Consider the following 25,596-nt stretch of genomic DNA (forward strand, 5'->3'; position numbering starts at 1 on the left):
CCTCAGCCCAGCAGCCAGACACTGAACAGCTAACAAAGCCAGTGATAAGCTTCCAGCATCCATTTCTATGAAATTGTAGCCTCAATTTATATTGTTAACTGTGCATTTATAGTGTAATATATAATGTAGCGAGTAGTGTAACACACACTTTCTCTGAGTAATTAATACTAATTAATACAAGTACTTAATATAAGTACTGCATTACCATTTAGAAAGCACTGATTTACTGTAATAAAAAGTAAATACAGCAAATATTTGGGTTTGGAAACGTCCAAGGATTAAGCAACATTTGAAAACAACCTTACTTAACTGCCTTAATTCACTCTTACTGGATTCATATGCTGTGAACATTATTTATAGACTTATACAGACTTTATAGAGGCCCTCTTGCCAGATATTCAAAGAGATGGAAAATATGAGGTATTATAACGCCAATATTATTTACCATAAACACTTGAGAGAGTTGCACATTCAACTCAGTTTTCACAGACTGAATTTGTTAGGAATCTGACTTTGTATACCACTTAGCATTTCAAATAATGAATCTAGCACAAATTATGTCACTGGAGTCAGTTGGGGGAGAAGGAAGACGCGGTATAAATAGTCTGAGTTTTTGGTTTTGCTCCATTATTATAAATATTAGATTAAATTTAGACTCAGTGAGCCTGAGCCCAGTGCTAAAAACGAAATGTAAACACCTCAAGCAGAGCTCTCTCCCATCTTGAGGTGTGTGCTTTTTTTTAATGAGGTGACACACACGTGCAAGTTTCTCCACATGGCTTGAAAACAAATAGCATGATAGCTTACATGACGGGGCCACGTTGAGAAGCTATCGGAGCTTTTTGTGACAAAACAAGCGAGACGTGCGGAGCTTGATTTTAAACATCAATGACTTTAATTAGTGTCATCCTACAATCACCAATAATAGTCCCGAAATGTGTGGGCCCCGGCTCTGACAGCCGAGCAGATCTGTGGCGAAGCAGGGGGCTCTTAACAAGATAAGCCCTGAAATCAGCGAGCCTGAAGGAACATTACCTGAACAAGAGTGCTGATGAAAATGACTGCGGTGTCGGCCTGCTTGGAAACAACTGAAGTGTTGTTCACACGTCTTATCGTAAAACAAGTCAACAACACAAGCAGCACTACACCGGATAATTCCCATCACTTGTAGGTCTGAGAAAGAGGGATCATCCTTTTGTATGTAAATGATCCGGTAGAATCTTTAGATCTCTGGCAAAGAAGGGAAGAAGACAAAAAAATTGGCATTTTACAGAGAAACAGATTAAACAGATGACTCAAATCCTGTCTGAAGATTAAAAAATGCCTATCTGGAAAAGGATTTTATTAACTGATGTCTGCTTTTGGACGGATTGGTGCTGTTTCTATGCAGTCAGCAAATCCCATGAAAAGGCGAGAGAGTCTTTGTCCGTCTCTCCATAGTTTCAAAGCTAACGCTCTACTTTGAAAACAGCAGGTGACAAACAATCCCAGGTCAAAGTTCACACTGGCCGCATTGGCTCCAGGCTTGCAGTATCTGTGCCGCTCACATGTCGCCCATTAAGTCTGCATTCCTGTTGTGTAATAAATCCCAGCTCTGAAAGAATAAATAGTAGAAAATGACGCCTTTTCTTCATGAATGCTCTTTACTGACATAACTGATTTTCTGATATGACTATATAGCACATTTGACGCCTCCGCTTCTCGCTTTAATAGCATGCAATTGCTAACGTAGTTAAAAAAAATAGTTGGGAACATAAAACTTTGTTCAATGACACATTTGATCTTGTAAAACTTTGCATGTGTACACACCAGAGTGGATCTGTGGACCCATGTGCAACCGTAGCTATGAAGACCAAAACTGATTTCTTTGTACCCGGATGCTGTCCGTCGATCCATCCATCCATGCATGCATGCATCCATGCATGCATCCATCCATCCATCCAAACAAACATCCATCCATCCATCCATCCATCCATCCATGCATGCATCCATCCATCCATCCATCCATCCATGCATCCATCCATCCATCCTGCATCCATCCATCCATCCATCCATGCATCCATCCATCCTGCATCCATCCATCCATGCATCCATCCATCCAAACATCCATGCATGCATGCGTCCATCCATGCATGCATGCGTCCATCCATCCATCCATCCAGGCATCCATCCATCCAGCATCCATCCATCCATCCATCCATCCTGCATCCATCCATCCATGCATGCATCCATCCATCCAAACATCCATGCGTCCATCCATGCATCCATCCATCCATGCATCCATCCATCCATCCATCCATCCATGCATCCATCCATCCAAACATCCATGCATGCATGCGTCCATCCATGCATGCATGCGTCCATCCATCCATCCATGCATCCATCCATGCATCCATCCATCCATGCATCCATCCGCTTCTGCTTATTCTTTTTCAGGGTCGTGGGGGGCGCTAGAGCCTATCCCAGCTGTCTTACAGTGTTAATAATTTTTGCAGATCAGGTCATCTCACATATTAAACCAGCATATTAAGCTCGTAGCTCTTTTGCACATAAACCTATTTAACACTTCATTTTATTATTTTTTGTCTCCACTTATTGATCAATGCTATGTGTACATATTAACCGGCATCTGTGTGTGGACAGCAGAGAAAGAATTTCATTGTACAGAGAAATGCTTTTTCTTTGCACACATGACAATAACGCTTTGAATCTTGAGGAGAGGCAGTGTACACCCTGGACAAGTTGCCAGTCTGTTGTAGGGCACTCACATTCACTCCGTGGGCATTTTTCCAATTAACCTATCCCCACTAACTGTCTTTGGACTGTGGGAGGAATCTTTGGGCACTGACTCAGTGGTCATGTGAGGTAATGTGTTGGTTTTATTCTTCCACCTAAGTTACTGCTTGGGAGCAACGGATTATGGCAAATATGTACATTCAAAGTAATCAATTCAAACTACAGTGAATGTTTTGTGAAAATACAGCAGCCAGAAGATTTACAGTAATAGATTTTGGACTACAGTGGTGCTGTAGGCTTTATTAGACAACAGAGAAATTATTAGCCAACAAGATTAAATTTATCGCCTGGTTTGGCCTTTTGGGGGATTTGTTGGCAGTTTGCTGCTGGGATCAGTTTGAGCCAAGCTCATCTCAACTGTGGTTGAAACCCTTTAAATGGCCGCTTCTTCTTCAGGTGCGTTCAAATCAGTGTTAGGTATGTGCGGTGCGGTATACATCCTTTCAAGGACGGTTTAGGTGGTGTTTGTGTTTTGAACAGTGTTCTCACAATGCCCAAGATACCGACTGGTTTCAATTTCCTCTATTCTGACAGCCCATTCCATCCACAAGCTTGAATGAAGGCGGCCGTTACGGGGAGGTATTGCTGTAAACATCAAAACACCACATTCAGATCAAATGTCCCCCACAATCCGAGACCTTTAACAAAAGCTCTACAAAAGATGAGATTGCCTATCACATTCTAATTAACTACAATCACAACCAAAGTGGCCACAACACGTTTTAAACACAACAGAAAGTAAAGTCATGCCGGATGGTACGAGCAGCTTTGGCAAGAGATAAAGAAAACGTTCAAGCGCAGTGGTGACACTCATTGAATTATATGTTGACAGCTCTGTGTTAGTGAAGAGATGAAAGCAAAATGAGATTTTCAAAAGTGAATATGGGGAATGACGGTATTGCTTTCTCCACATTGTCAAACTTGACAGTGCTATTACCATCACCATAACATCAGGTGCTGACATATAGTATTCAGTTAGCACAAATCAGCTCCCTCCTTTGAATACTGATTGCATTTTAGGAACGAGGGTGTTCGCATTACTGTTTGGTAAGATTTAATCAAACATTAGGCCTAGAATTACAATAAGACGAGGAAAGGATTAGAATCAAAGTTAATGACCAACACCATTACTGCAGCAATTAGCTGTGAGATGCTTTAAAAAAATAAATGTATTTTTTTAATAATTAGGATGACAAGCAGGTGTTCATGTTATTCAAAAGAAGTCTTATCTTTAAAACACACATTTGTGGAATCATGGCATAAACAAATGGACTTTCTAAAGAATTCAGAAAACGAGTTGTTGATGCTCATCAGGCAGGAAAAGGTTATCAATCCATCTGTGAAGCGTTAGGATGCCATCAATCCACAGTCAGACCGACTGTGTACAAATGAAAGAAATTCAGGAGTGCCGTTAGCTCTTCCAGCAGTTGTCTACCAATAAAGATAAACCCAAGAGCAAGGTGTGTAATAGTCTGCAAGGTCACAGAGGAACCCGGGGTAACTCCTAAGCAGCTAAACGCTTCTCTCACACTGGCTGTTCACGTTCGCGGGTCCGCCATCAGGGTAACGCCGAGCAACGGGATAACAATGGCTGCGAGGGAAAAGCAGCTGCTCTTAAAAAAAGAGCGCTGCTGCTCATCTGCAGTCTGCTGAAGATCACGCGGACAAACCCGAAGGCTGCTTGAAGGCTGTTTGTTCTGTGGACGGATTAGACCAAAATAAAACTTTTGGTTTATAAGAGAAGCATTATGTTTGGGGAGAGGAAAGCGCTGCGTTCCTGGATAAGAAGCTTATCCCATCTGTGAAACATGATGGTGGTAGTATTGTGGTTTGGGCCAGTTTTGCTGCTTGCGGGCCAGGATGCCTTGAAATCACTGATGGAGCAATGAATTTTGAGTTATTACAGCAAATTCTAAAATAAAAATGTCAGGACATCTCTCCGTGATAGAAGAATAAGAATCCAGCAGAAGGAGAAACCTGGAGCTACCACAAAGACTTAGTCGTACTAGGCTGGAATATCGAAATATGAATTCATGTGGATTCATCATTCTCTGACAGTATTATGCTTGCGCTGTTTGCTCATAGTCATAGAAGATCGGCTGGACCCACATTAATGGACATTATTATAAATTCCATTATTAGAAAAATAAGAATTAAATTTCCTCATTTATCACAGGAAATATTATTCCAAAATATGCGCGGTAAGAATTAATGAGTGTGACAGAAATACGGGATTTCTTTCAAATCTACAACCATCAAATCAAAAACAGCAAAGTTATCTAGGTGGCTTAACGACAGAATTATCTTTAGAAAATATATGGAATGTAAAAAAAGCAGCAAATGAGCTTAATGTGCCTTAAAATTGATTAATCTTTTACGCCTAAATGAAAACCAGTGGAAGAGTACTTTATCATGAAAGCGTGAAAATCACACCGCAGCTAGTAAAAAGAAAACTTAACTTATTAAAACTTCCATTAAAAACTCCCATTAGTGAGTCTACACTTTTAACATGCACGGGGAAAAGTTTCATTTTCAAGACAAAAAGATAAATGACAAAGTAGTCCTATTACTCCAGGATTTGGTGTGTTAATATATTATCTCTTCATTAAACATTTGTGTTGGATCTCTGCTCTAATTAGTCAGCTCGCTTGTCTATTTGCACTGGAAGTTGTGTCAGTTTCAGGTAGAGCTGTCGCTGTGCCTGGAACGGTGGAATCGGAGGTGCATTCGGTTTGACATTTTTCCTCTGCGGTCAGTGGAAACAACGGATACAGAGGTGACTCTGAAGAGTGGGATGATAGACTATCCATGAGCTCTGATATCTGCCACTCTGACAAACATCAGCACACTCGAGCACTGATGGCGAAGACGACCATCCAGCCTCTCCTGCCATCCTCATGAGAAATGAGCATACAGAGCTTCTCCTGAACTTCCACAGAAAGAAGAAGGAAAATCAGCTTGGCATCTGCAGGATGACATGGATAGTCTGGCACATTCTGCAGATGCTCTGTGGGACTGGGATTGAGTTCAGATGCCGGCTCAACACTCAACGCATATTCCTGAAATCATTCCTGTACAGTCGTTGGAGTTTGGTTTGGCCATTTGTGCTGGTGGGCGAGGAGGAATACAATCACCGAGGGCTAAGTAACGCGTGTGAACCGAGGTTTCCCAGCAAGATACCGAAGCTGATAAAGCTACAACTATTGCAACATCAGTGAAAACTGATCTCTACTTTGAAGACGCTCCCTTCAACTGTGTGGCCGATTTCACATTTTCTCTATATTTTAAGAACAAAACAGGAAACAAACTGAAGAAAAAAGATCAAAAAGTTAACCGATAGTCAACTTTAGCCCTATAATAATGACATAATCTAATATTTCTTAAAAGAAATAACTGTGCAGTCAAGGATCATAAATATATTATGTATGTTCAAATGTATGCAGATAGCAAAACAAAGCATGTTGAGAGCGAGAGATTGCATCTATCCCCGATGCTACCGGGTAATTTAGCATCTGTGATTTATGCCCCGTATAACTGCTCAGTGCTAGTGCAGGATTTATAGGAATGATATACCCTTTATATAATTTCACTGACTCCAATTTTATTTTTTTGTTTTATTGCAGTGGTCTATCACGAGTCTTACATCACTGCAGCTCAGACACCTCAGCTGATCGCAATCCTTTCTGGCATTTTGAAACGCAGTCTGCCTGAACTGCCAAATTTCCACTCATTCCAAGTTAATTTAATATATGCAACTATTAGTGTGCTGGAAATCTTCCATCAAGCTACAATAATTAAACAGCTAGTCCCTCTAATAGAGATCTAATACAGTTAATTGTGAATTATCAAGCGAAACCAGCGATCAGCAAAAATTCAAAACAGACATTTATCTGCCTGCACTTGGTCGACGTCGCACTAAACAGCACAGACTCACAGTTTTCTGCTCACAGTGAGGTGGTAAACAGTCAAATTGGATGCATTAGTGCAAGAATATCTGCAACAAATTGCTCCTGGCATGAAACTCAGCCCATTATCTGATCAGATTTGACCACACATTTTTCAGTCAATCCAGCTGACACAAACAGCACAAGTGGGTAATGTGCCAGCTGGTGATGACCTCAGACCGGGGGTGAGGTTTTCAGTACTCAGCGACTCTTCTTTCCTCCCGCTTTGGAGTTCTTAAGGTTCACAGTGGAGACTTCATGAATAAGCTTTAATGTGACAGAGAAATTGGGGATCACTTTCTCTGTCTGGCTCTGCCAACAGTCTGATGGTATCGATGACTAGATGGCGTGAACGCGAGAGACTCCAAAGAGCGGATTAGAGAGGGGAGATAAGGCTATCCACTGTAATTAAGCCCTATCTCTGTACAGCCACTGAAGAAAATAAATCACCCTTCAGAGCCCGCCAGTGTTGAAATGTAGGAACAATTATTCAGTAATTAATCGTTACACATGCAGGCTCCAAACACTAATAGGACATATTTTAACTACAGCATTATAGAACTGTTAAATTAAATTAAGTCTGAATGTATTTAAGATCAATGTAATAGATCACATATTTAACCTTTTTTAATCACTCTAATGTAATTGTATTAGCTCTGTTATTAATCTTTTTATGATGTGCCCCATGTTAATTTCTCATCCCAGCCATGTGTAATTAGGAACAGAGATATATGGGGTGTGGCACCAGCCATACTACTACAAACAACAAGCAGAGCCCTGGAGGAAGGTGCTAGTCATTCCTGCAGTCCAGTCCCGGTTCTGTAATAGGCTGAGAATAACAGCGGATGAGGTCAAACATAATTAGACGAGGTATCACAGCTGCTAGTTTTGAGAGCGTTATCGAGTTTACAAAGTGCTCCTGCTGCCAAACAGTTAATGAACTAGTAATTTTTCTGTTTTGAACAGCGCTAGGTCATTTCCTCCATCATGAGAGAGTTGTTGGACGAACATAAAAGGGTGTCAGCGTGAGCAACGCTAGCTCAGATGAATGGAAAGGTTAACGCGCAAGCAAGGAGCTTAAACACAACTGAGAGAAAGTTCAAACCGCAGCTCTACAGAGTGCACAGAGTAAAAATGCGAGGGTATTATTTGGTATCAAAGAGTCCTTTTAAATGACTCTTTTTTTCTTCGATGCCATTTTCAAGTTTGTGTGAGGTAGTTTAAGCACCTGAAACTATTCACAAGTAATAGTTGTGCTGGCTAAATAAGGCAAACCTAGACATCCCATATAAGGGAGCGCTCCCCCTTACAACAACTAAACTGTCTCCTCCGGCCTGTAATGCTATTTAGTCATCTCGATTGTTTTCGCATCTCTACTTTTGGATATATTGGCTCGAGAGATGTCTGCCTTTCCATCAATCTATAGCAGCGAAATGGCTCGTGCTGTGTGCCATTTGAAAAACTCAGCAACGATATCTGTTTCCAGAAATCGTGATCAGATCCTTCAAATGAAATCCACAAACCTTGTTGTTGTGCTGTGTTTCGCATAGGAACCTTTTAGTTTTAACCAGACTACACTTGGCAACCGAAGGATGCATGCAGCCAACTTACAGCTCAGCCGAGGGGGGGGCCACCATCAATATTTTCAATATTCCTGACACAGAGTCATGAGCAAGAGGCGCTCCTCATGGCTAGATGGATGCTTCCTTTTGAATAGCATTATGGTTAAATGAGATGCCAGTATAGTAGCCATCAATTAGGCAGTTTGCTTCCATATAAGATTTCTTTCATAAAAGGAGCTAAAGTCTCTTCTGTTTCAGTAGTCTACGCTCAGTCCAAGTGCAAAGCAGAGACACTAGAACACTTGATTTCTCCAGTTTAAATAATCATAAGTTATAAACACCAGATTTTCTTCCTGTTACTATCTTTCCTTCAACAATATTCTCAGGACAGCATGCTAAAAATATTTCAGATAAATGTGGAAAAGTCAGGGAAGGAATTGGACATCAGTTTTATAATCTATAATCAATCAATTCTCGTCCAATTCAAGGTTGCGGGAGGGCTACTATAGGGTGAGCGGCGTCTGACGCCCCAAACAGATCGCCGGCCTGTGGCAGGGCGAGCACAGAGACACAGACAACCATTCACATTCACACCTTTGGACAATTTAGGAACACCAGTTAACCCAATTCAACTGCCTGCATGTCGTTGGACTGCAGGAGAAAGCTGGAATGCCTGGAGAGAACTCAACAGATGAAATGATCATTTCTTTAACTTTTGCTAACTGACCTTGCTCATTCCTACACTCTACACTATTTAGCTTTTTCTTAGCTAGTAAAGCACAAAACCTAATGACATTATCCTCCTCATTTGAACAAGAATCTAATTTCAGGGAGCCGTGCAATATTACAGTATACAATCCAGATATCTACTTAAGGCTTCCAGGCTTTGCTGGGATGTGAAATATTCTTGTTTCTTTTTTTAAAGAGCCCTCATAACATCTCCTAAAGTAACAAATCCATTATGAATGTAGAGAACAGCTCTTATCACAACAGGAGAGGAAGGGCAAAAGATATCAAATTTGTTCTGCAACAGAAGAAGTGCAGATAAAATCTTTTTTTTATCTCCAAATTTGGAGTGAACAACTTTATCCTGACCAATTTCTCACTCACCTGATCATTACTTCAATCTGCAAGCCATCAATGCACCAAAAAACCAACAATATTTGTCACAAAGCAGTGGTTTCTGTGCACAGGTTTGTGCTTTATTCGGCTCTCAGCACAGCTCCAAATACAATGGTTTGCACAGAAATTGCCCAGATACAGAAAAAAAATGTAATATTGCCTCAGGTATTCACACTTATACATATTTTCATGTCAAAATTCCACATTTTCTCCTGCAAAACAACTACTCGTGCGCTATACCTCTTGCAGGCAAGGCCCTTTTGCTCTTTGCTAGCTTGGTTAGAGCTTTTCCAGGTCCATATTAGGCAGTCAAAACTAAAAGGGTGATAGCTATAAATAAAACAGAAGTTCTCTTTGAAATGATGTGACATTTCCACTGGAATGAAAACATTGTGGTAGCCTTGATCTGTTCATGTGAAACGGAGCCAAGTAGTGAGATACTCCAATGTTTGATGTTCTGCTGAGGGTCTGAGTCAGTCAAACTCAGACCAGCTGGTGTTTAGATGGACAAACGTCTGAAATTCCCCTAACCACTGTGGTCAACAGCATGCAGACACATCTGAAGCAACACACAGGAGATGTCAATGGACTGAAACACAAACCGGCAAGTTTTAACTGTTAACATACAGTAATACAGTGACACTTTTATTTATTACATAGATACAGTATAAATGTAAGCGTTGGGCCACACCTCCTAATCTTTGATTCCAGGTGTTTCCACTCCCATTGCCACAGGTATATTTAATCATCACCTGCCTTTATGGACATTTTTAAAAGAATGAGTTCAAGTTTGGCACTTTACTTGGATCCCAGTTAGTCAGTTAGTGAAATCTTTACCCTCTTAGATTTTCCACAACCAGCTGTAAGAGGAATTGCTGCAAAGCATTTAGGAACCACAGCAACTCAGCAATGAAGCGGTAGACCATGTAAACGTTAGATAACACGGTTGCCAACTGCTAATTGAACAACTTCAGAGCTCCAAACCTCCTCTGGCATCAACATCAGCACAAAAACTAGGAGCACGGGAGCTTCGTGGTATGACTTTCCACGGGTGAGCAGTTACATGCAAGCCTTGCATCGCTAAGCACAATGCCAAACATCACATGGAGTGGTGTAAAGCATGCCATCAGTGGGCTGTGGAGCAGAGGAGGCATGTTCTGTGGCGCGAGGAATCATCTTTCCCTATCATCTTTCTCTAATCCGCGTTTGGTGACCACTGGGTTGTTTTTCAAGGGTTGACCTGGACCCTTTAATTCTAGTGAAAGGAAACCTTGATGCTTCAGTTTACCGTGACATTTTAGACAACTATGCTTCCAGCTGTGCGGGAACAGTTTGCATAAGGCCCTTTTCAGTTCCAGCATGATGCACCCCAATGCGCAAAACAAGGTCCATTAAAGCTAGGTTATAAGTGTGTTATGGAGGAACTTGACTGGTCCAAAGAGAGCACTGACCTCAACCTCGAACGCCACTGAAATAAACTAGAACAGAGATTGCGAGCCAAGCCTCCTTGTCTAACCTTACAAATGCTCATCTGGATGAATGAACAAAGATTTCCACGGGCGCGCTCCAAAATCCTACAGCTGCAAAAAGCGAACCAACCCCATATGAATGCCTATGATTTAGAATGAAGCTCCTGTAAGTGTAACCTACAGGTGCACCAATACTTTTGCCTATAATCACAGCAAATATAGTTCAGTCAGGTATTCCTGTTTGCCAGTTTGGCTCATCAGTGTCAACACATGTGATAATACAAGAGGAGCCGGGTTGCAAAGTGGCTTGCAGGTGACAAACAACAGGAAAGCTGAAGCAGCTTTAAAGGCAGATACTAATGATATCGACACTATGATCAGCTGGTGCTCCGGGATCGTGGGCTCTCTAGACTTAACCGACACTACGCTTCACTTAACATCGTGAATGTCTTCAATCAGTCGGCTTGCCTTGGATATTTTTGGTGAGGTGGCAGCTGCATTTAGATTTAAATCTCACATTATTTAAAACGTTTAAAGATCTAGAATAACTAAAGTGGTACTATGTCACATGTGTAGTGATGCTAAGACTGCAAACACAGGATGAGGCTAAAGTTAAAATGAATTCCTGATCTTTGTGCTGATGTGTGCACGTGATTAGTAAAAATGAACTTTGGTGTCGAAGCTTCTCAGTGGGAGAGAACGCGGCGAGCGACTTGACAAGCTTTTGGTTCCTAACTGAAATTCATTTGATGGCACGATGTGACTTCAAAAATGTTAAAAGTTGTAAACTGGCATGCAGCTCAAATATCTGCTAGCGGGAAATACAGAAAAAACAAAAGATGCTGTGAAATATTTTGTAGAACATTTGTAGGACGTACAGCGTGATATTTTCCAGTTGCCTAACACACAGGAGCCCGCTTGGTTTCATCTCAACAGTTAGCAGTGGCGGGGCCCAATCAGAGGCCCGAGGCTTTTGTCCTCAGGTTTTCTACCCTTTGAAGAATGAAGTGCGTGATAGCTGAAATTCCTTTTTTCTTTACCAGCACAGATTCTTTGTTCCTAAACTTTGACAAAGTCTCTTTAAGGTCAGAATGTTAAGTGCTTCAGAAAACTGAACATTAACTAGCTGCTGGCCTTGATTACACTCTATAACCATTCAAACACTGTTCCCAAACTTTTTTTTTCCCTTCACCTTCTTTCCACCTTTCCCCGAGGCAGTCGCCGAGTTCGGCAGAGAGAAGGACGTAGAAGCATTTTGCCAGAAGCACAGAATCACTAGATTAGTCAGTAGCTGCTTGACTCCTCTGGAGAATGACAAACACAAGGAAACAAAGACGGCATGACGGTTTGACTGACAGCCTTTTATGTCTATTCACTACAAGGTCAGATGTACCCCAAACAGAAGAGAGATGTGAGTGATCCTGAATTTCTTGAAGAATGCCCTTCGTGCAGGATTCAACACTGTATGTTTTGGTGAAGATTACGAGCTATGAGTGGCAGTGAAAAGAGCTCCTCTAATGTGTCGACATCAAAAGACGAAGCCAAATAACAGCTGAATAATCTAAATATAATTGTGCGACTGCTGCTATGTCAACTTCAACCTTGTCTCGTAAATGCCATAAGGAGGGAATGTTCTTGGAGGTTAATTTCATTATATTATCAAGAGAATAAGGCAATTACTAACAAATGACAAAAAGGGCTGTTCAGAACCAATTTTGAGGATAACTGACCGTGCTACGTCCTCTCAGCAGGTGGTTATTCATAATACAGCAGGTGATTCGTATGAATTATTTCCTACCTGTCATTCACTTTGCTCTGCTGCCTCAGTCTGTCCAAGTAATTGTAGTCCTGTAGATTTCACTTTGGCACCTACAGCGAGGTTCTTGGCTGACCTTCCTGGGTGCTTCCTTCTAGCAATTATCTGAGGACATTTTGCAAAGAGAAAGAGTGTAAATATTCAAGAGGGAATCCCGAAACAAATACTGTTCGCACAGGAAGCCCGATGTGGATATCCAATTAAAGAAAAAGTCTTTTCATCTTTTATTACTAATTTATATAAATATATTTCTGTCAAACGTTTTGGAAAATAGGATTAAACAGCAGTCAGACTTCCCCAACCTGTTTCTGCCTAAAATCGTGCAGGACCAAGACTGGCCGTTACACAGGTTGTTATCCCTCTGCCCTTTCAGAAGCAGAGAAATACATCAATCTGTTTTCAAATGATGTGGTACAGTACGGCGCTTTGGTATTTTTCACGTATGCTTATTCAATACCCCTGCGATAAAACCAGCAGGACCTCAATTTGCCTTCGAACGTTTAATCTCCAAAAGAAAACACTTCCACACAAAGCAGCAAGAAGCTAAGTAACAGTACAGGGTCATTTGGCACCAATGAAGTATTGGGAAAATGAGTTTCCATGGAGACTAATACGCTCGCAACTAAAGACACATACAGCGGCGTTTTGGAATGAGCTAAGCAAACTGTGGGGCACAAAGATAACAAGCTCAGACAAAGAGACGTAATGTCAATGAGGTCTCGCACAAAGGGCTTAACCTGTAATCAACAACACGTACAGTAGCTGCAAAAGGTGGTCGCCATTATAAACAGCTGAATGGGGAATATAAATTAAGTGTTCTGTGAATCAAAACATGCAAAGCTGGATTTGGAAGCCACGTTTTTTTTTAAACCAGTTTTCCCAGAAATAAGCTTTTTCATTTTTAAACTGGATAATGTAAGAAGCGTGGTCATCTGCTGGTCCAAATTACAACAGGCAGTTGCATATTACCCAATTTGATCTAATAGCAATAATAATAATAAAAGTATATAACAGTTCATATTGGGGGAAAAATGAGGAAACGCAGACGCGAGTGCAACAGAAAAATTATGATAAAACACACGATGCTAAAGCAGAAAAGCCACTAAAAGTAATAAATAGGTTTGATAGGAATGAACTCCTTAAAAGCTAAAAGTCTAAAAAGATCGACTGAGTCAAATTTTATAATCTTATTTGGAAGGCTATTACAGAGTTAAGGGCCAATGATACCGAATGAATCATCTACTGGTTTTAACATGGGGAACATTTAAAACTTCATTTAAAATCACATATTTCTCCTCTGGCTTCCAGCGGAAAAAACAAAGCACAAAAACAAATCAGCTGTTTTACGGTGAGTCGTTCGCCTTCCCATGAATAGAACTAAATAGAATTTGATTTGTGGTGCTTAAACCTTATAAACCTTCAGTTAACCTTCTTTTCAGAATTATAAAGCAAAACACGGTTGATTTGATGGTTAAAGTTGCCCAGCTCTATAACCAAAACTTATCCAATTTACCTATCCAGGCCTTTTTCTCACACATGTCCAGATCAAAACATGGCTGCTATTTGTAGTCCTGTTCTCGCTGGAACAGCATTGCTTCTATTTGAGTTTCCTTTGGGGGAATTGGACGAATTCACAAGAATTTACGTGTGGCAAAATGGGCAGGTTTGAAAAAACAAAAATAATAAAAGAAACCTCTTATTGGATGCTACAGTAGCAGCACTACACTGACAGCATTACCCTGACAGATGCATAACCTTTTCTGGACACTTTGACTTAAACCTGATGAAAACTGCTGGCTGGCAACTGGAGACCCAGTTCCAATCAGTGGTGGTCGAATCGCTTTTACACAGAAGTGGAAGTTTTCTTCAACTTTGAGGTCCGTGGTGAAATTGCAAAAGGAGAACAGGACTTCCAGGGAGAGATCTAAAAATAGCAGCAGAACTGAAAACAATCTGTAGATGTGCACAAAAAAATCTGTTTGATTTGCCTGGGCCGATTCCTTTCCACCGAAACAAAGTCTTAATAATTAAAGGTACAAAGGCGATTCAGATTCTGAAAGCGCACAGTGATAAATTTGCCTGTAAAACAGATATAAAGTCATAAAGTGCTGCTTAGACGTGACCTTTGTTTCGAAGGGCAACAATGTTGCGAATTGGCCGGCATAAAAGCTCCAGAAATTTATGCCTTTGCGCGGCTTTGACCTCTAAGTCAACACTATGTTGAGGGGAAACAGACAGTGCACACACAGCAATAAATGTATGACAAAGCACGCTCGGTAGCAAACCTCTGATGTCTATCTGCAGGCGAGCCACTGCGACCACTGTCATTGGTTACAAGGTGAGCAACCTACGTGCACTCGAGTAAAGTATCGATGTGATCGAGTTGGGATTTTTGCTTATCGCCGCAATATCAAGTCACCTTGTTCTTTTATTTTTTCTAATCAAATGTCAACCACGGCGCTATCTAACCCTGATATGAAGCCAATTAAATCCTCGTCTCAATCTATGGAGCTGTGGAACGCATTCTAATGCGTCTCTTTTCAGCCTCTGCGACCTGGCTTGATGCTCTTAAAGGAAAAGTTTTGATTCTTCGGAGGAACTGACGACAAACCAACAAAGTAAAGTTGTTAAGAAGAAAATACGTTCGCACGGGCAGGTTTACAGGTGTAAACACACCGAGATTGGGCGCCACGAGCTTCTGTTTTATCACAAGGTTGAGGGAGAGGGTGAAGCTATTGACACACCGAGGTACGGCTAAGCCACTTCACATCCCAATCGATCACAGGTCCACTCCACTACGAGAGGCATTCCCCTTATAAACTAAGACTGTTCTGCCCGCGCTGACTTTCAGAATCCAGACACCTGGCTCGACTTTGGTCCAACAATATCTTCAGTTAGAGTCCTTTTGTCCTCTCCTTTGTTCCTCGATCAGTTAGTTTGAGAAAGTTTTGTAGCTCAGTGTTTGGCTGTGGGTAAAGCAGGAAACAGATGGCAGGCTAATTCTGGACGGTAGTACAGAGTATCCAGCTCAAATAAAATGTTCTTTCACAGGATCTCAGAGTTTTTAATGCCTACGTAGGGAACTTCATAAAGCCTTGGACCAAGAACTTGTAAATGGCCCGTGACAATGAGATTAGAAAAGATGGTTTTTAAAGTATTTCACATTATTATACTGAATTCAAATGCCTCCTGCCTTACTTTCTTTAACTCCAGCAAATCCCTCCCTGGAGGATGCCTATTAACCTGGGCCAACAATCTGCCCCTCCTGACGGGGCTGCAGACGGGGCTCCTCTATTTGCTCTCCTGATCTCTGTCACTCAAACGGTCACATAATTATTGTGTGTCTCCACAGGTTACATAGTGGATATTAGCTGCATTGTAAGCAGACATTAATTACATGAGAAATTGCACTGAGATAATGGGGCTGTTTAAAACACGTCAGAGGATCCACCTCCGTGGATGGTTACGATAGGACATGAATAAACCGGGCTGTTTATGTTCTTGGATGTAAATAAAATCATGGCACAATGATAAGCCATTCATGACATCCCGTCTGGCAGCAGGTGACAGTTTGAAATTGCATTAATCCTTATCTATTCATTATGAAATTTGCGCGTCTGCATGTAGGTGCAGCAATGCCTTATCGCGGCGCAGTACGTCAGCTGAATTTGAATTGATTTCAATCTTTCTGGAATCCATTGCAAATTCCTCTCATGGCCGGCAATGCAGAAGCCAGTGACTGCTGCTTCACAGGTCAAGTCAGATTCATCTCAGGCTATCTGATCAGCCCATCCCAGAGCTGCGCTATGTGTGAGAAATAGCACATTTTAGATTACAGCACTCCCTCTAAAAGCCTTCGGCTGTAGCGCACGTCTTTCAATAGTTTGGAACGGAGCATTCATTTCATCTCTGAGCGCTTGTTTTAAAGGCTATCCCACAAGGTCCTATCACTAGGAGGTTCAAGGGCAAAATAAATCAGCGATGACATGTCCCATCGTTGTTATGTAGGGCGCAGAGGTCTCCTGTCTGCAGAAAGAGCTCAGGTTGAGAGATCCCCTTTGTGTCTGAAGCTGGATCACATTAACAGCCTGACTCATTACATTAATAGCAGTGCCACCGCTGCAACACGAACAGCGCCATTCCTTCTGTGAAGGGGTTACAAACCAGTCTGACAGCGGAAAAAGCATCCGACTATTATTAACCATAAATCCATAAATGACAAACACTGGCCATACGAGTGCGTGTGACTGTTTACGTATCTTTGTGGGGACCAAAAATCGGAAGTTTGCTGTGCTTGTGTGGACCAATGGGGCCCTTATGGGGACAAAATCCCGGTCCTCACGAGTTTGAAGGCATTTTTCAGACTCAAAATGTGGTTTAAGTGTCAGGGTTACAATTAAGTTATGGTTAGGCATTTATTTTTAAGCAGCTAGGGAGAGCATCGTGTCCCCACAAAGATATGAAAATACCGTATTTGTGTAACTGAAATACTTTTTCCAACCCATCACCGATGGACACAAGATGATATGAGTAAAATCTTTGTTTAGATTTACATGAAAGTCAGGAGATTGAAAGTAGCAGATAATACAGAGTGACTGGGTCGGGACCTCCTGGAAGATCACTTGTCTGAAAGACACTGTATAGGTGCAACATCATAAGTGCAGAATCTCCCCCAGGACCCTTGCCACAAGTCTTCTCCTGTTGTTGTCAAATAAAGCAAAAGATGACTGAAATATAATCTTCAAAAAAAAAACCCGTCTAGGCTGCAAATGCCTCGCAGCATCATGCCCTTCATTGTTATGAATTGCAGGGAAGCTTGTGGCAGCTCTACTGGATCAGCAGAATTTGGAAATTCTTCAAAAGCTGAATCTCCTCTAACCTTCCCCACCTACCCCAGCACCAGGGGATCTGTCACAAATCAAGGATGGGAAGGTCAATAAAAGCAAACCATGCCAGACTCTCTGACTGACACATCAAAAGTTCCCTCTGTAGTGCTCAACACTCTGCCTTCCTTCCCTTCCGACCAATTTAGCGGAGTCCGAGGGGAGCCCTCTAATCCATGCCTCTGAAAGTGCGCTTAATCAACCTCTGATTAAGAGGGAGCACGCCAAGGTGTCCAGCAGCATCTTCACTGCCCCCCATTCGCTCCCGAAGTCAATCAAAACACAAGAAAATAGGATTTATTTGTCCTCACAGCTTCCCGTGACTGATGTTCTCTCTCAAATGTCTCAAGTCTCCTCGGTCTTCTGTTAGGCCATTCGTTCGTTCATTCATTACACATCTGCCAATAGCAGATACAAAACAAACATTTCGTTCCTTCTAATTTCTTTTCTCATCCTTCCCTTCCTTGTCTCTCCCTCTCTCTCTTTTTGTCTTTTTCTGTTGTTGTTACGAGTGTCCCCCGGGTGTCTGGGAATGAATTAAACATGTTGGTAGGAAGGGCACAGCTTCCCCTTAAAGGATTGAATGCAGAGTGTTGTTTGAGGGGAGAACAACAGTGGAGGTGACAGGCTTTGCTCAGCACGAGGACACAGAACCATCAGGGAACCACTTTGACCTCTAACATCTAACTGCCTTCATGCATAGTCATTTTTTTCCTCCCCAAGTGCCTCCAAGTGATTGGGGTATCCCAAACTTTTGAATAAAGCGGAGGCCATGTTGGTCATTTGGCAATAAATGTGATGCTGCAGGCTGTGGTAACCTCAGACATTTAAGAAGCATCCCTTTGATTTGGCTCCGATAAATAAATGTGTACCATGCCTACACTATCTAGAAATGCAGAATTAGTATTACTCTATTTTGACAATAAAAATAAGACTTAGTTAAATATATCTTGACATAGAGCTAGGTCCAAGGTGCACTGACTCTGATAAATAAATTACCAGAGTGCAAATCAGGACAGTCACCTACAATATGCCTCCTCCTGAGCGAGGTCTCTGTGCAACTCTGCAACATTACAGAAAACTATTATTCTGAATTTCATGGATGTTTGCAGAGTGGCCAAAAGAAGAACCAGTTACATTTTGGCAGTTTGCATTCTTTAACAATGTAAGATACAACACTGCCCTGTGCAGATGACTCTCCAACGTGCACCTTTGATTACAGAAGATCACTTTGGTGCCACGCTGAACTGCATAGCAAGTCATTTTATTTAAAAGTGTACTACTTATTCACAAAGCACCAGCACGCAAACTTCAGTTCAAATGCACCAAATTGCTAATAGACGAGTCCCCCTGTCGATCAAAACAGCTGCACCCCTGTTGATGCATAACCTCAATGCAGGTTCAGCGGGTGCTTTAGTAAAGAATTGCCTGAATTTGTCACAACGGGCGAAATTAGGTGAACATTTCACCAGGTGACCGGGCAGATTTCTTTTTGAAGCCAAGAGTGACCATGACAAAATTATTTTTTTGCTACTGAACTCGTGGTTCAAATTTTGAAACCCCAAACGTGGCCACTTGAGGTGGAGGCGGACCAGTGCTTACAGCCAGAGTTTACTGGACATTCTTCTCCGACAGAAGTCAGTAATATTTCCTCTGGTGTGACAGGTAGAAAGAACACTGAGAGGAACTTAGAGGGACGGGAAGCTGTGTTTATGCACTTAGCAACAAAGACGTCCTTTTGTAATAAGTAAGTAAGACCAAATAAATAGAAACACTGAAATAAACACTGAAGCCCTGATGAATATTCAGGGTAAGATACCAATACTACAGTTGGAAAGCACATTAAAGTCTTTGGGGCAGAAATAATGTACTACACTCACCCCCCGCCTCTCCAAAAACACAAAAACAGAAGAACACATCACTGTGTCCGTATGTATCCCATAAAATTAACCCAGAGGGCGCTGATTGATTAAAATTCTTGAAAAAAGATTCTTAAAATGGCAAAACTGGCCAGAATACAGCGTTTAAGCCAAAATTACCCATCTGTTAACTCTAAAAGAAGGAAAACTACATTTTAATTAATACGGGCTTTCATGTAGATTTATTCATTTACTTGTTGGCATGCGTGGCGTGCATGTGTTAAGAGAAGCTGTGCTGCAGAATCCCCGCTTTTATTTCATTTGTTTTCTTTGGGTCTGGTATAATCAGGCATGAGCGTGACAAGTTTAAAATCCCGCAAGCAACTTATGAAGCATTTCAAGGTGAAATATCAGATTTTTTTTTAACCCCCCCCCCCCCCCCCCCTCTAAGTTGATTATCCAGGAGAAAGGAGAAATGAGTCTCATATTTCAAGGCAGAGTTCACTGAACTGTGGTCATGTGATTAATACCCTTCTCTGAGTCGTTGCCAAAGAGCTAATGCCTTGCTTTAGGTTTAGAGAGGGATTTGTGTTGTGTATGCGGTCAAAACAAGAACAGAAAGTCAAAGGCTTTTCCAGAGAGAGAACAGACTTGGTAGGAGTGTGGGTTAAAAGGAAGCATCTATCTCCTCAGCCCAACTCCTCTGTCAAATATCTCTGCTATTTCACTGTGACTTTGATCAACAAAGTACTGTGCTTGTCCATGGAAGCACCCACATGAAAAAGAAAAAGAAAACCAGGCGAGGTTGTGTAATCTCTTTTGTGTAATCACATGTAACAGAAGAAGACTTTTCCCATTTTTGGCACTTGTCCATTAGCGGTACTGACTATAGACTACATATAAGATCTGCAGAAATGCATGACACGCCTAAAACTTGACCCGTAAGATGCATCGCTACTGTATATTTTTAACAGCTGAATGAGGCCCTGCAAGCCAAATCGTGTACCGAGAGAGGAGCGAGAAGCAAACACAAGATTCAATGTGAGGGCTGTGAGGGCTGAGAGTGGCTATGTAAAGGGGGTTAGAGGATTAAACCAACCGTCACCATCGAGCCAACTAATCTGGTGTTTTTGGGAGATCTGCTACTGAGGCTACGTCCACACTAGCCCGGATAAATATGATAACGGTGTATACGTCTGTAAACGCTTCGCGTCCACACTATCGTTTTCAGTCGTTTTCACAGAGTTGTGCATCCACATTGAAACAGCCGAAAACGCTTACGTTCCAGTACTATGCATGTGTGAAACGCAAGACGATTCAACCTGCCTCATTTCTTTCTGCCGTTTATTTCCTTTCCGGCTCTTTGAAACGGGTTTTTTAAATGGACTAACAATGAGGTGGAGTTGTTGCTGCGAGTAACACAAAAGTACAAAGTTTCAAAGGCGAGTGAGAATTAAAGAATTTGAACAAAAGCTATCTGGAGCATGTACAGACTGATATTAATCTTTAATAGGGCTGTCAAACCTGAGAGCAAACAACATCGTTTTCGAAAAGGCTCCGGGTTCGCTGGCCACACTGCGACATGAAAACTGCGTTTTCAAATGTATCCGCTTTGGAGAGCGTTTTCAAAACGCCATCTCAGTGTGGACGGAAGGCCAAAGAGGAGAGAAAAAGATGTGATTTCAAACGAAAACGTATTAGTGAGGATTTGGTTCCAACAACAAATGAGAGACTTTATAGTTGTCCTCTTCCAACATGTACCTTTAGCACAGGCACATACTGTCATGGTCCTGGGCCATGTTGGCCCAGTATTCTTGGTTCCTTGTATTTTCACTCCTTATTTAGGCCATGTTTTCTGAGGTGTCCTGTTGTGGTGTTCCCTAAGTGTTTTCCCTTTGTGACTCTTACCCCCTTTGTGGCCCTCTGTGTATTTATGAGCTCTCGTCTCTCTTTGTGTTTAGTCCATGTTTCCCCCAGCCTGTTATGTCTGTGTTCTCCCCGTGCTTTCTCTCCTCCTGTCTGAACCTCTGTGTACTTCCTGTTTTACTTTGACAGTCTCTCGTCAGTATGCGTCATGTTGTGTTCACTCCTGCCCTGTCTCGTTATGTTTATCAGTGTCACCTGTGTTCCCCACCTGTGTGTAATCTCCCTGTGTTCTCTGAGTGTATTTAAGTTGTGTCTTCTGTCATGGTAGTTGCTGGTTCGTCTGTGTTGTTTCCCCTCGGTCTCCCTGCGTCTTCCCGTATGTATTTCCCCGGACCTCCCTGCATCCTCGTTTCTGGTTTGTGTTATTAGTTCTACCCAGTTTAGGTTTTCCTGTTTCATGGTACCCACACCGTTGCTGTTTGTATTTTCGGTTGTCAAATAAACACTCATCTGCACCAGAGCTGCCGCATTTTGGGTCCTATTTCAACTCCACACGGCTTGCCCCGCAAACCGTGACACATACGGACCATTGCAACGTTATATGGCAGACCTCTTTTGTCAACCTGAAGACACCAAAGAGTTGGTAGATGTAGTGCTAACGTCTACATGTGACAAGTCAGGAGTGAAAGAACTATCATACATAAAGAAATGTAAAAAAGAAGCATGCACATCCACATCAAAAAGGAGGCAGGTGCTGGGCAGAAAAAAGCAAACAGCAAATGTAACCAACAGCTTGCACGCTCCAGTTTTACCCGTTTATCGCACCATGAAAACGGCGATGTCTCGAGCACACCTGCTCTTCATCAGATGGTGCGATGAAGAGCATGTGTGCTCGAGACGTCACCTTTTTCGTGACCCGTCTTACTTATGCTATAAACCCTCAGCACCAGTGCCGAAGGACACCTTGCGCATTAAAAAAAAAGTTCTGGTGCTTGATGCCACGGGAATGAGAACTGGCAGTTTCCACAGAAACTGTTAAATCAAGAAATGCCAGAAGTCTGTACACCTGGAAAGCACCCAGAATAACCAGAGGACTTCTTCAAGCCTAACGCTGCTGTTGAGTTCTAACATTGAAATTAAAAGTGGCAGGATTCAGTTTTGTTTGCCTTTGTCGTTTGGAAGCGGGAGTACCAGATTCATGTCTGAAAGCACAGCCGATCCAAACATTCGTGCATCTGCATATCATAGAATAGGATTGTATTGCACTGCACAGCATAATTGTGTCAGTTGGGTGAAATGATGTTTTAGTCTTTCATGGGGTTGTGATAGAAGTGGAATTCAGTCAAATGTCCAATATAAACATATGAATATTGTATTATGTCCAAAATCTTTAAACTTCACATGGCTGCAGTTTCTCATCTGAAACTTGAGTGGAACCTTATTTAAAGTCAACTTTAAGAAACTGCTACTCGAGGGTAAGGTCTTAAATCATGATGCACTTTGTGCACAACGAGCAGAATTACACCTCATTCTAAATTTGAACAAATAGGGAGAATCCATGGGGTTTTAATTAATGGATGCTGCCAACTCTTTTGTCCTGCAGCCCTAGAATTTCTTTTCGTTTTTGGAAGTGTGCTCTGGGTTTTAATTTAAGATGAAATCTTGCTTCATGCAACGTTAAATAAAAGTTGGGGAGGAAGACGTCACCTCCCAGCCCTCGTTCTTTCCAACCCATCCTCCTCCGGCTTGTATCAGTTTGTTTTTTTGCATGTCGAGTCAAAAGGAGGTTGTCACGGGAGATAGCTCGCTTGTCTCGCGCTCATGATTGAAGCACCTGCGATTTATAACGTTCCAGCCAGAGCGACAGACTTTACTTATCTCGGGCTGACTTCTCTGCCGGTGCCCTTTCGCTCAGCCAATGAGGATGAAGGTTGCAGGTTGGGTTACTTTGTCAAAAACAGGGGAACCATTACAAATCTACACTATCCATCCTTCTGTAGGGCATGGAGCTTTTCCCCTGGCGCAGAGCTGTTGCAGACCCGAGTCTCCTCAAAGCTGTCTGTCTATCTCTCACGCCCAGGAAGCTCACAGGGGGGTTGTTATCACAAAGGGCCAATTTGTTATCCTGGTTTCACTCCATCACAGGAGGCATTATTTGGGACTTTTATCTATCAAGAAAAAGCTGTTAATGCGAGCAAGAAAGTGTGTACTCTGTCATTATGCTACAGAGGCTGTTGACTCCATCTTATACCGATGCAAGCCGAGCAAACCTGAGGCAATTACTCCAGCGAAGGAAGATTGACAGAACCACGTGGACGTGAACTACCTTGAACTTTTAAGTTGCGCCCTGGTGGAATCGCCACGCCTGATCCTTATGTTAATATTTTGTGTACTAATTGCACTGCCGTGCAAAGCCCTCGATGGATCGGGCACTTCAACCGTAGGCGGATCTTCCTATTAGCTGCAGCGCGGCGCTGCCTCCGAGCTCTGACACCGAGCTCTGACACCGGCACCTCAGCCCAGGAACTCTGACGACTAGATAACGCGTCCACGCCTGCAGGATGGACAATATTTCATAAACCTGAGTGTAACGCCGTGATTTATCACTTTCACTTATTACTCGAGACACTCTGAATGATCGATTGGTCTATCCTCTAAATTGAAGCTATGTATATATCAGTTAGGGAAAAAAAGAAGGGGAAAAAAGACAATTACCTGCCCGGGTACCTTGGAGAGAGGATATTTTCCGAGTGTCAACCTTCAAGCAGCAGCCCCGTGCCCTTTGTGTCTCCATCGTGCACTGTGACTTAGCCATCATTATCAGACACTCGGCGGATCCCCTATGCAAATGCTTTCTGTGCTGTCTCTGCGCACTATGATTGATTCAGGAGTGGTAGTAGGTTCAGAGAAGAAAGCCAGGCACAAAGCCACACTACACTTTGACATTTATGTCCAAGAGAAGGAGAATGTCAAGGAGGCGTTACAGATATTAACACGAGATAGCGCTACAGGCCTCACTCAGAGAATGACAAATTTAGATTAGACTTGCTGTAAATATTTTTTTTTCTCTTTTCAGATAAATGCTTCCCTTGCCACCAAAAATAAGCCACTGGATGAAATGCCACTGCTGTTTACAAGAGGAGTTTGGGGGCTTTTTTCCCCACACAGTAACCTGTGAAACATCTATTTGGCTTCCTGACATGCGACGCAGAAAGTCTCGACATCCACAAACCATTCGCAGTCCAGCCCGATCACTTGTCACATACTTAGTGTGGGCTGCAGAGCCCCTCTACCCTCATCACAACTCATCATTACACCACAAGCTGTCAAATTAAAACTTTTAAATTGTGCGAATGCCTCCTCGGAACTTTCCCTTTTTCCCAGCAACATATTGCAGAGATAATTGAGGATATTAGCAGCCAGACTGTTACCAAGAGATGAAAGGCAAAGAGGGAGCGGTGACAGCTCCTCTCGCTTGTGGCGGTAACGAGGGACTGTCAAAAGTCTCTCCGTGTTTATCTCGGATCATCTAGGGGGATTTAAAACCCTTACCTTCACAATTCCATTCTTTATGGCGCGTCCTTTATCCACAGTGATTTACGGAGGCTCAAGCCCTGCGCCGCGTGATGAATGAGCACTCTTCACAAGGTGTCAGGGCCAAGCAGTGGTGGGAGGCAGTGACTCCCACCCCACCGCCCCCCACCCACTCCAAATGCTTCATTTTCTTAGGTTTTCCTTCTTGGCCCTTCCTCCCCATCCCATTTCCAAATTGGGCTGATTAGACACTGACAAGTGGATATTCAGATTTGGACAGCGCGCTTTAAACACCTTTATAAAGACGACGGTCTGGGTGTGTCGACATCTGCACGCAATCTGATTGTGAGGGACAGATGCAATTTCAGATGTTTTTTAGTTGTAGGTTAAAAATAAAATCAAGCAGAATGACTCAGGTCTACTTCCACTGTATGTCAGTTTTTCTCTATTTGCATCAGTGAAGATTTTTCCACCAATTAAAAAAGACTTGCTGTTTTTATAAATCGTGACTTATTGACCGACCCAGGGGGAAAAAATTCAGCCTGCGAAATGCATCTTATTGATCCCAACATTGTCCCAACTGGATACGTTTGCACCACTCTGAACACTAAATCTTTCATTTTAGTCCGTAATCACCTTTACCAATATCAGCAGATCCCAAAAACAGGGAAACGACAAAAGTAAGTCACCCAAACTCTATAAAGACATTTTTTATGGCACAAACTTTTATGAAACTTTTATGCCC

General features: G+C 42.2%; 1 long non-coding RNA gene across 1 annotated transcript; it reads right to left on the reverse strand.

Annotated features, from left to right (window-relative positions):
* Nucleotides 1-263: 263 nt before the first annotated feature.
* Nucleotides 264-24,952, reverse strand: LOC309704608. The gene is made up of 3 exons (XR_014276307.1): nucleotides 24,870-24,952; nucleotides 12,692-12,814; nucleotides 264-1,594 (listed from the first exon to the last, which is right to left on the reverse strand). It is a non-coding gene; the product is annotated as an uncharacterized lncRNA (long non-coding RNA).
* Nucleotides 24,953-25,596: the final 644 nt, after the last annotated feature.

Source organism: Aulonocara stuartgranti, assembly GCF_965226115.1.
Source record: "Aulonocara stuartgranti genome assembly, chromosome: 4".
Taxonomy (NCBI): Eukaryota; Metazoa; Chordata; class Actinopteri; order Cichliformes; family Cichlidae; genus Aulonocara; species Aulonocara stuartgranti.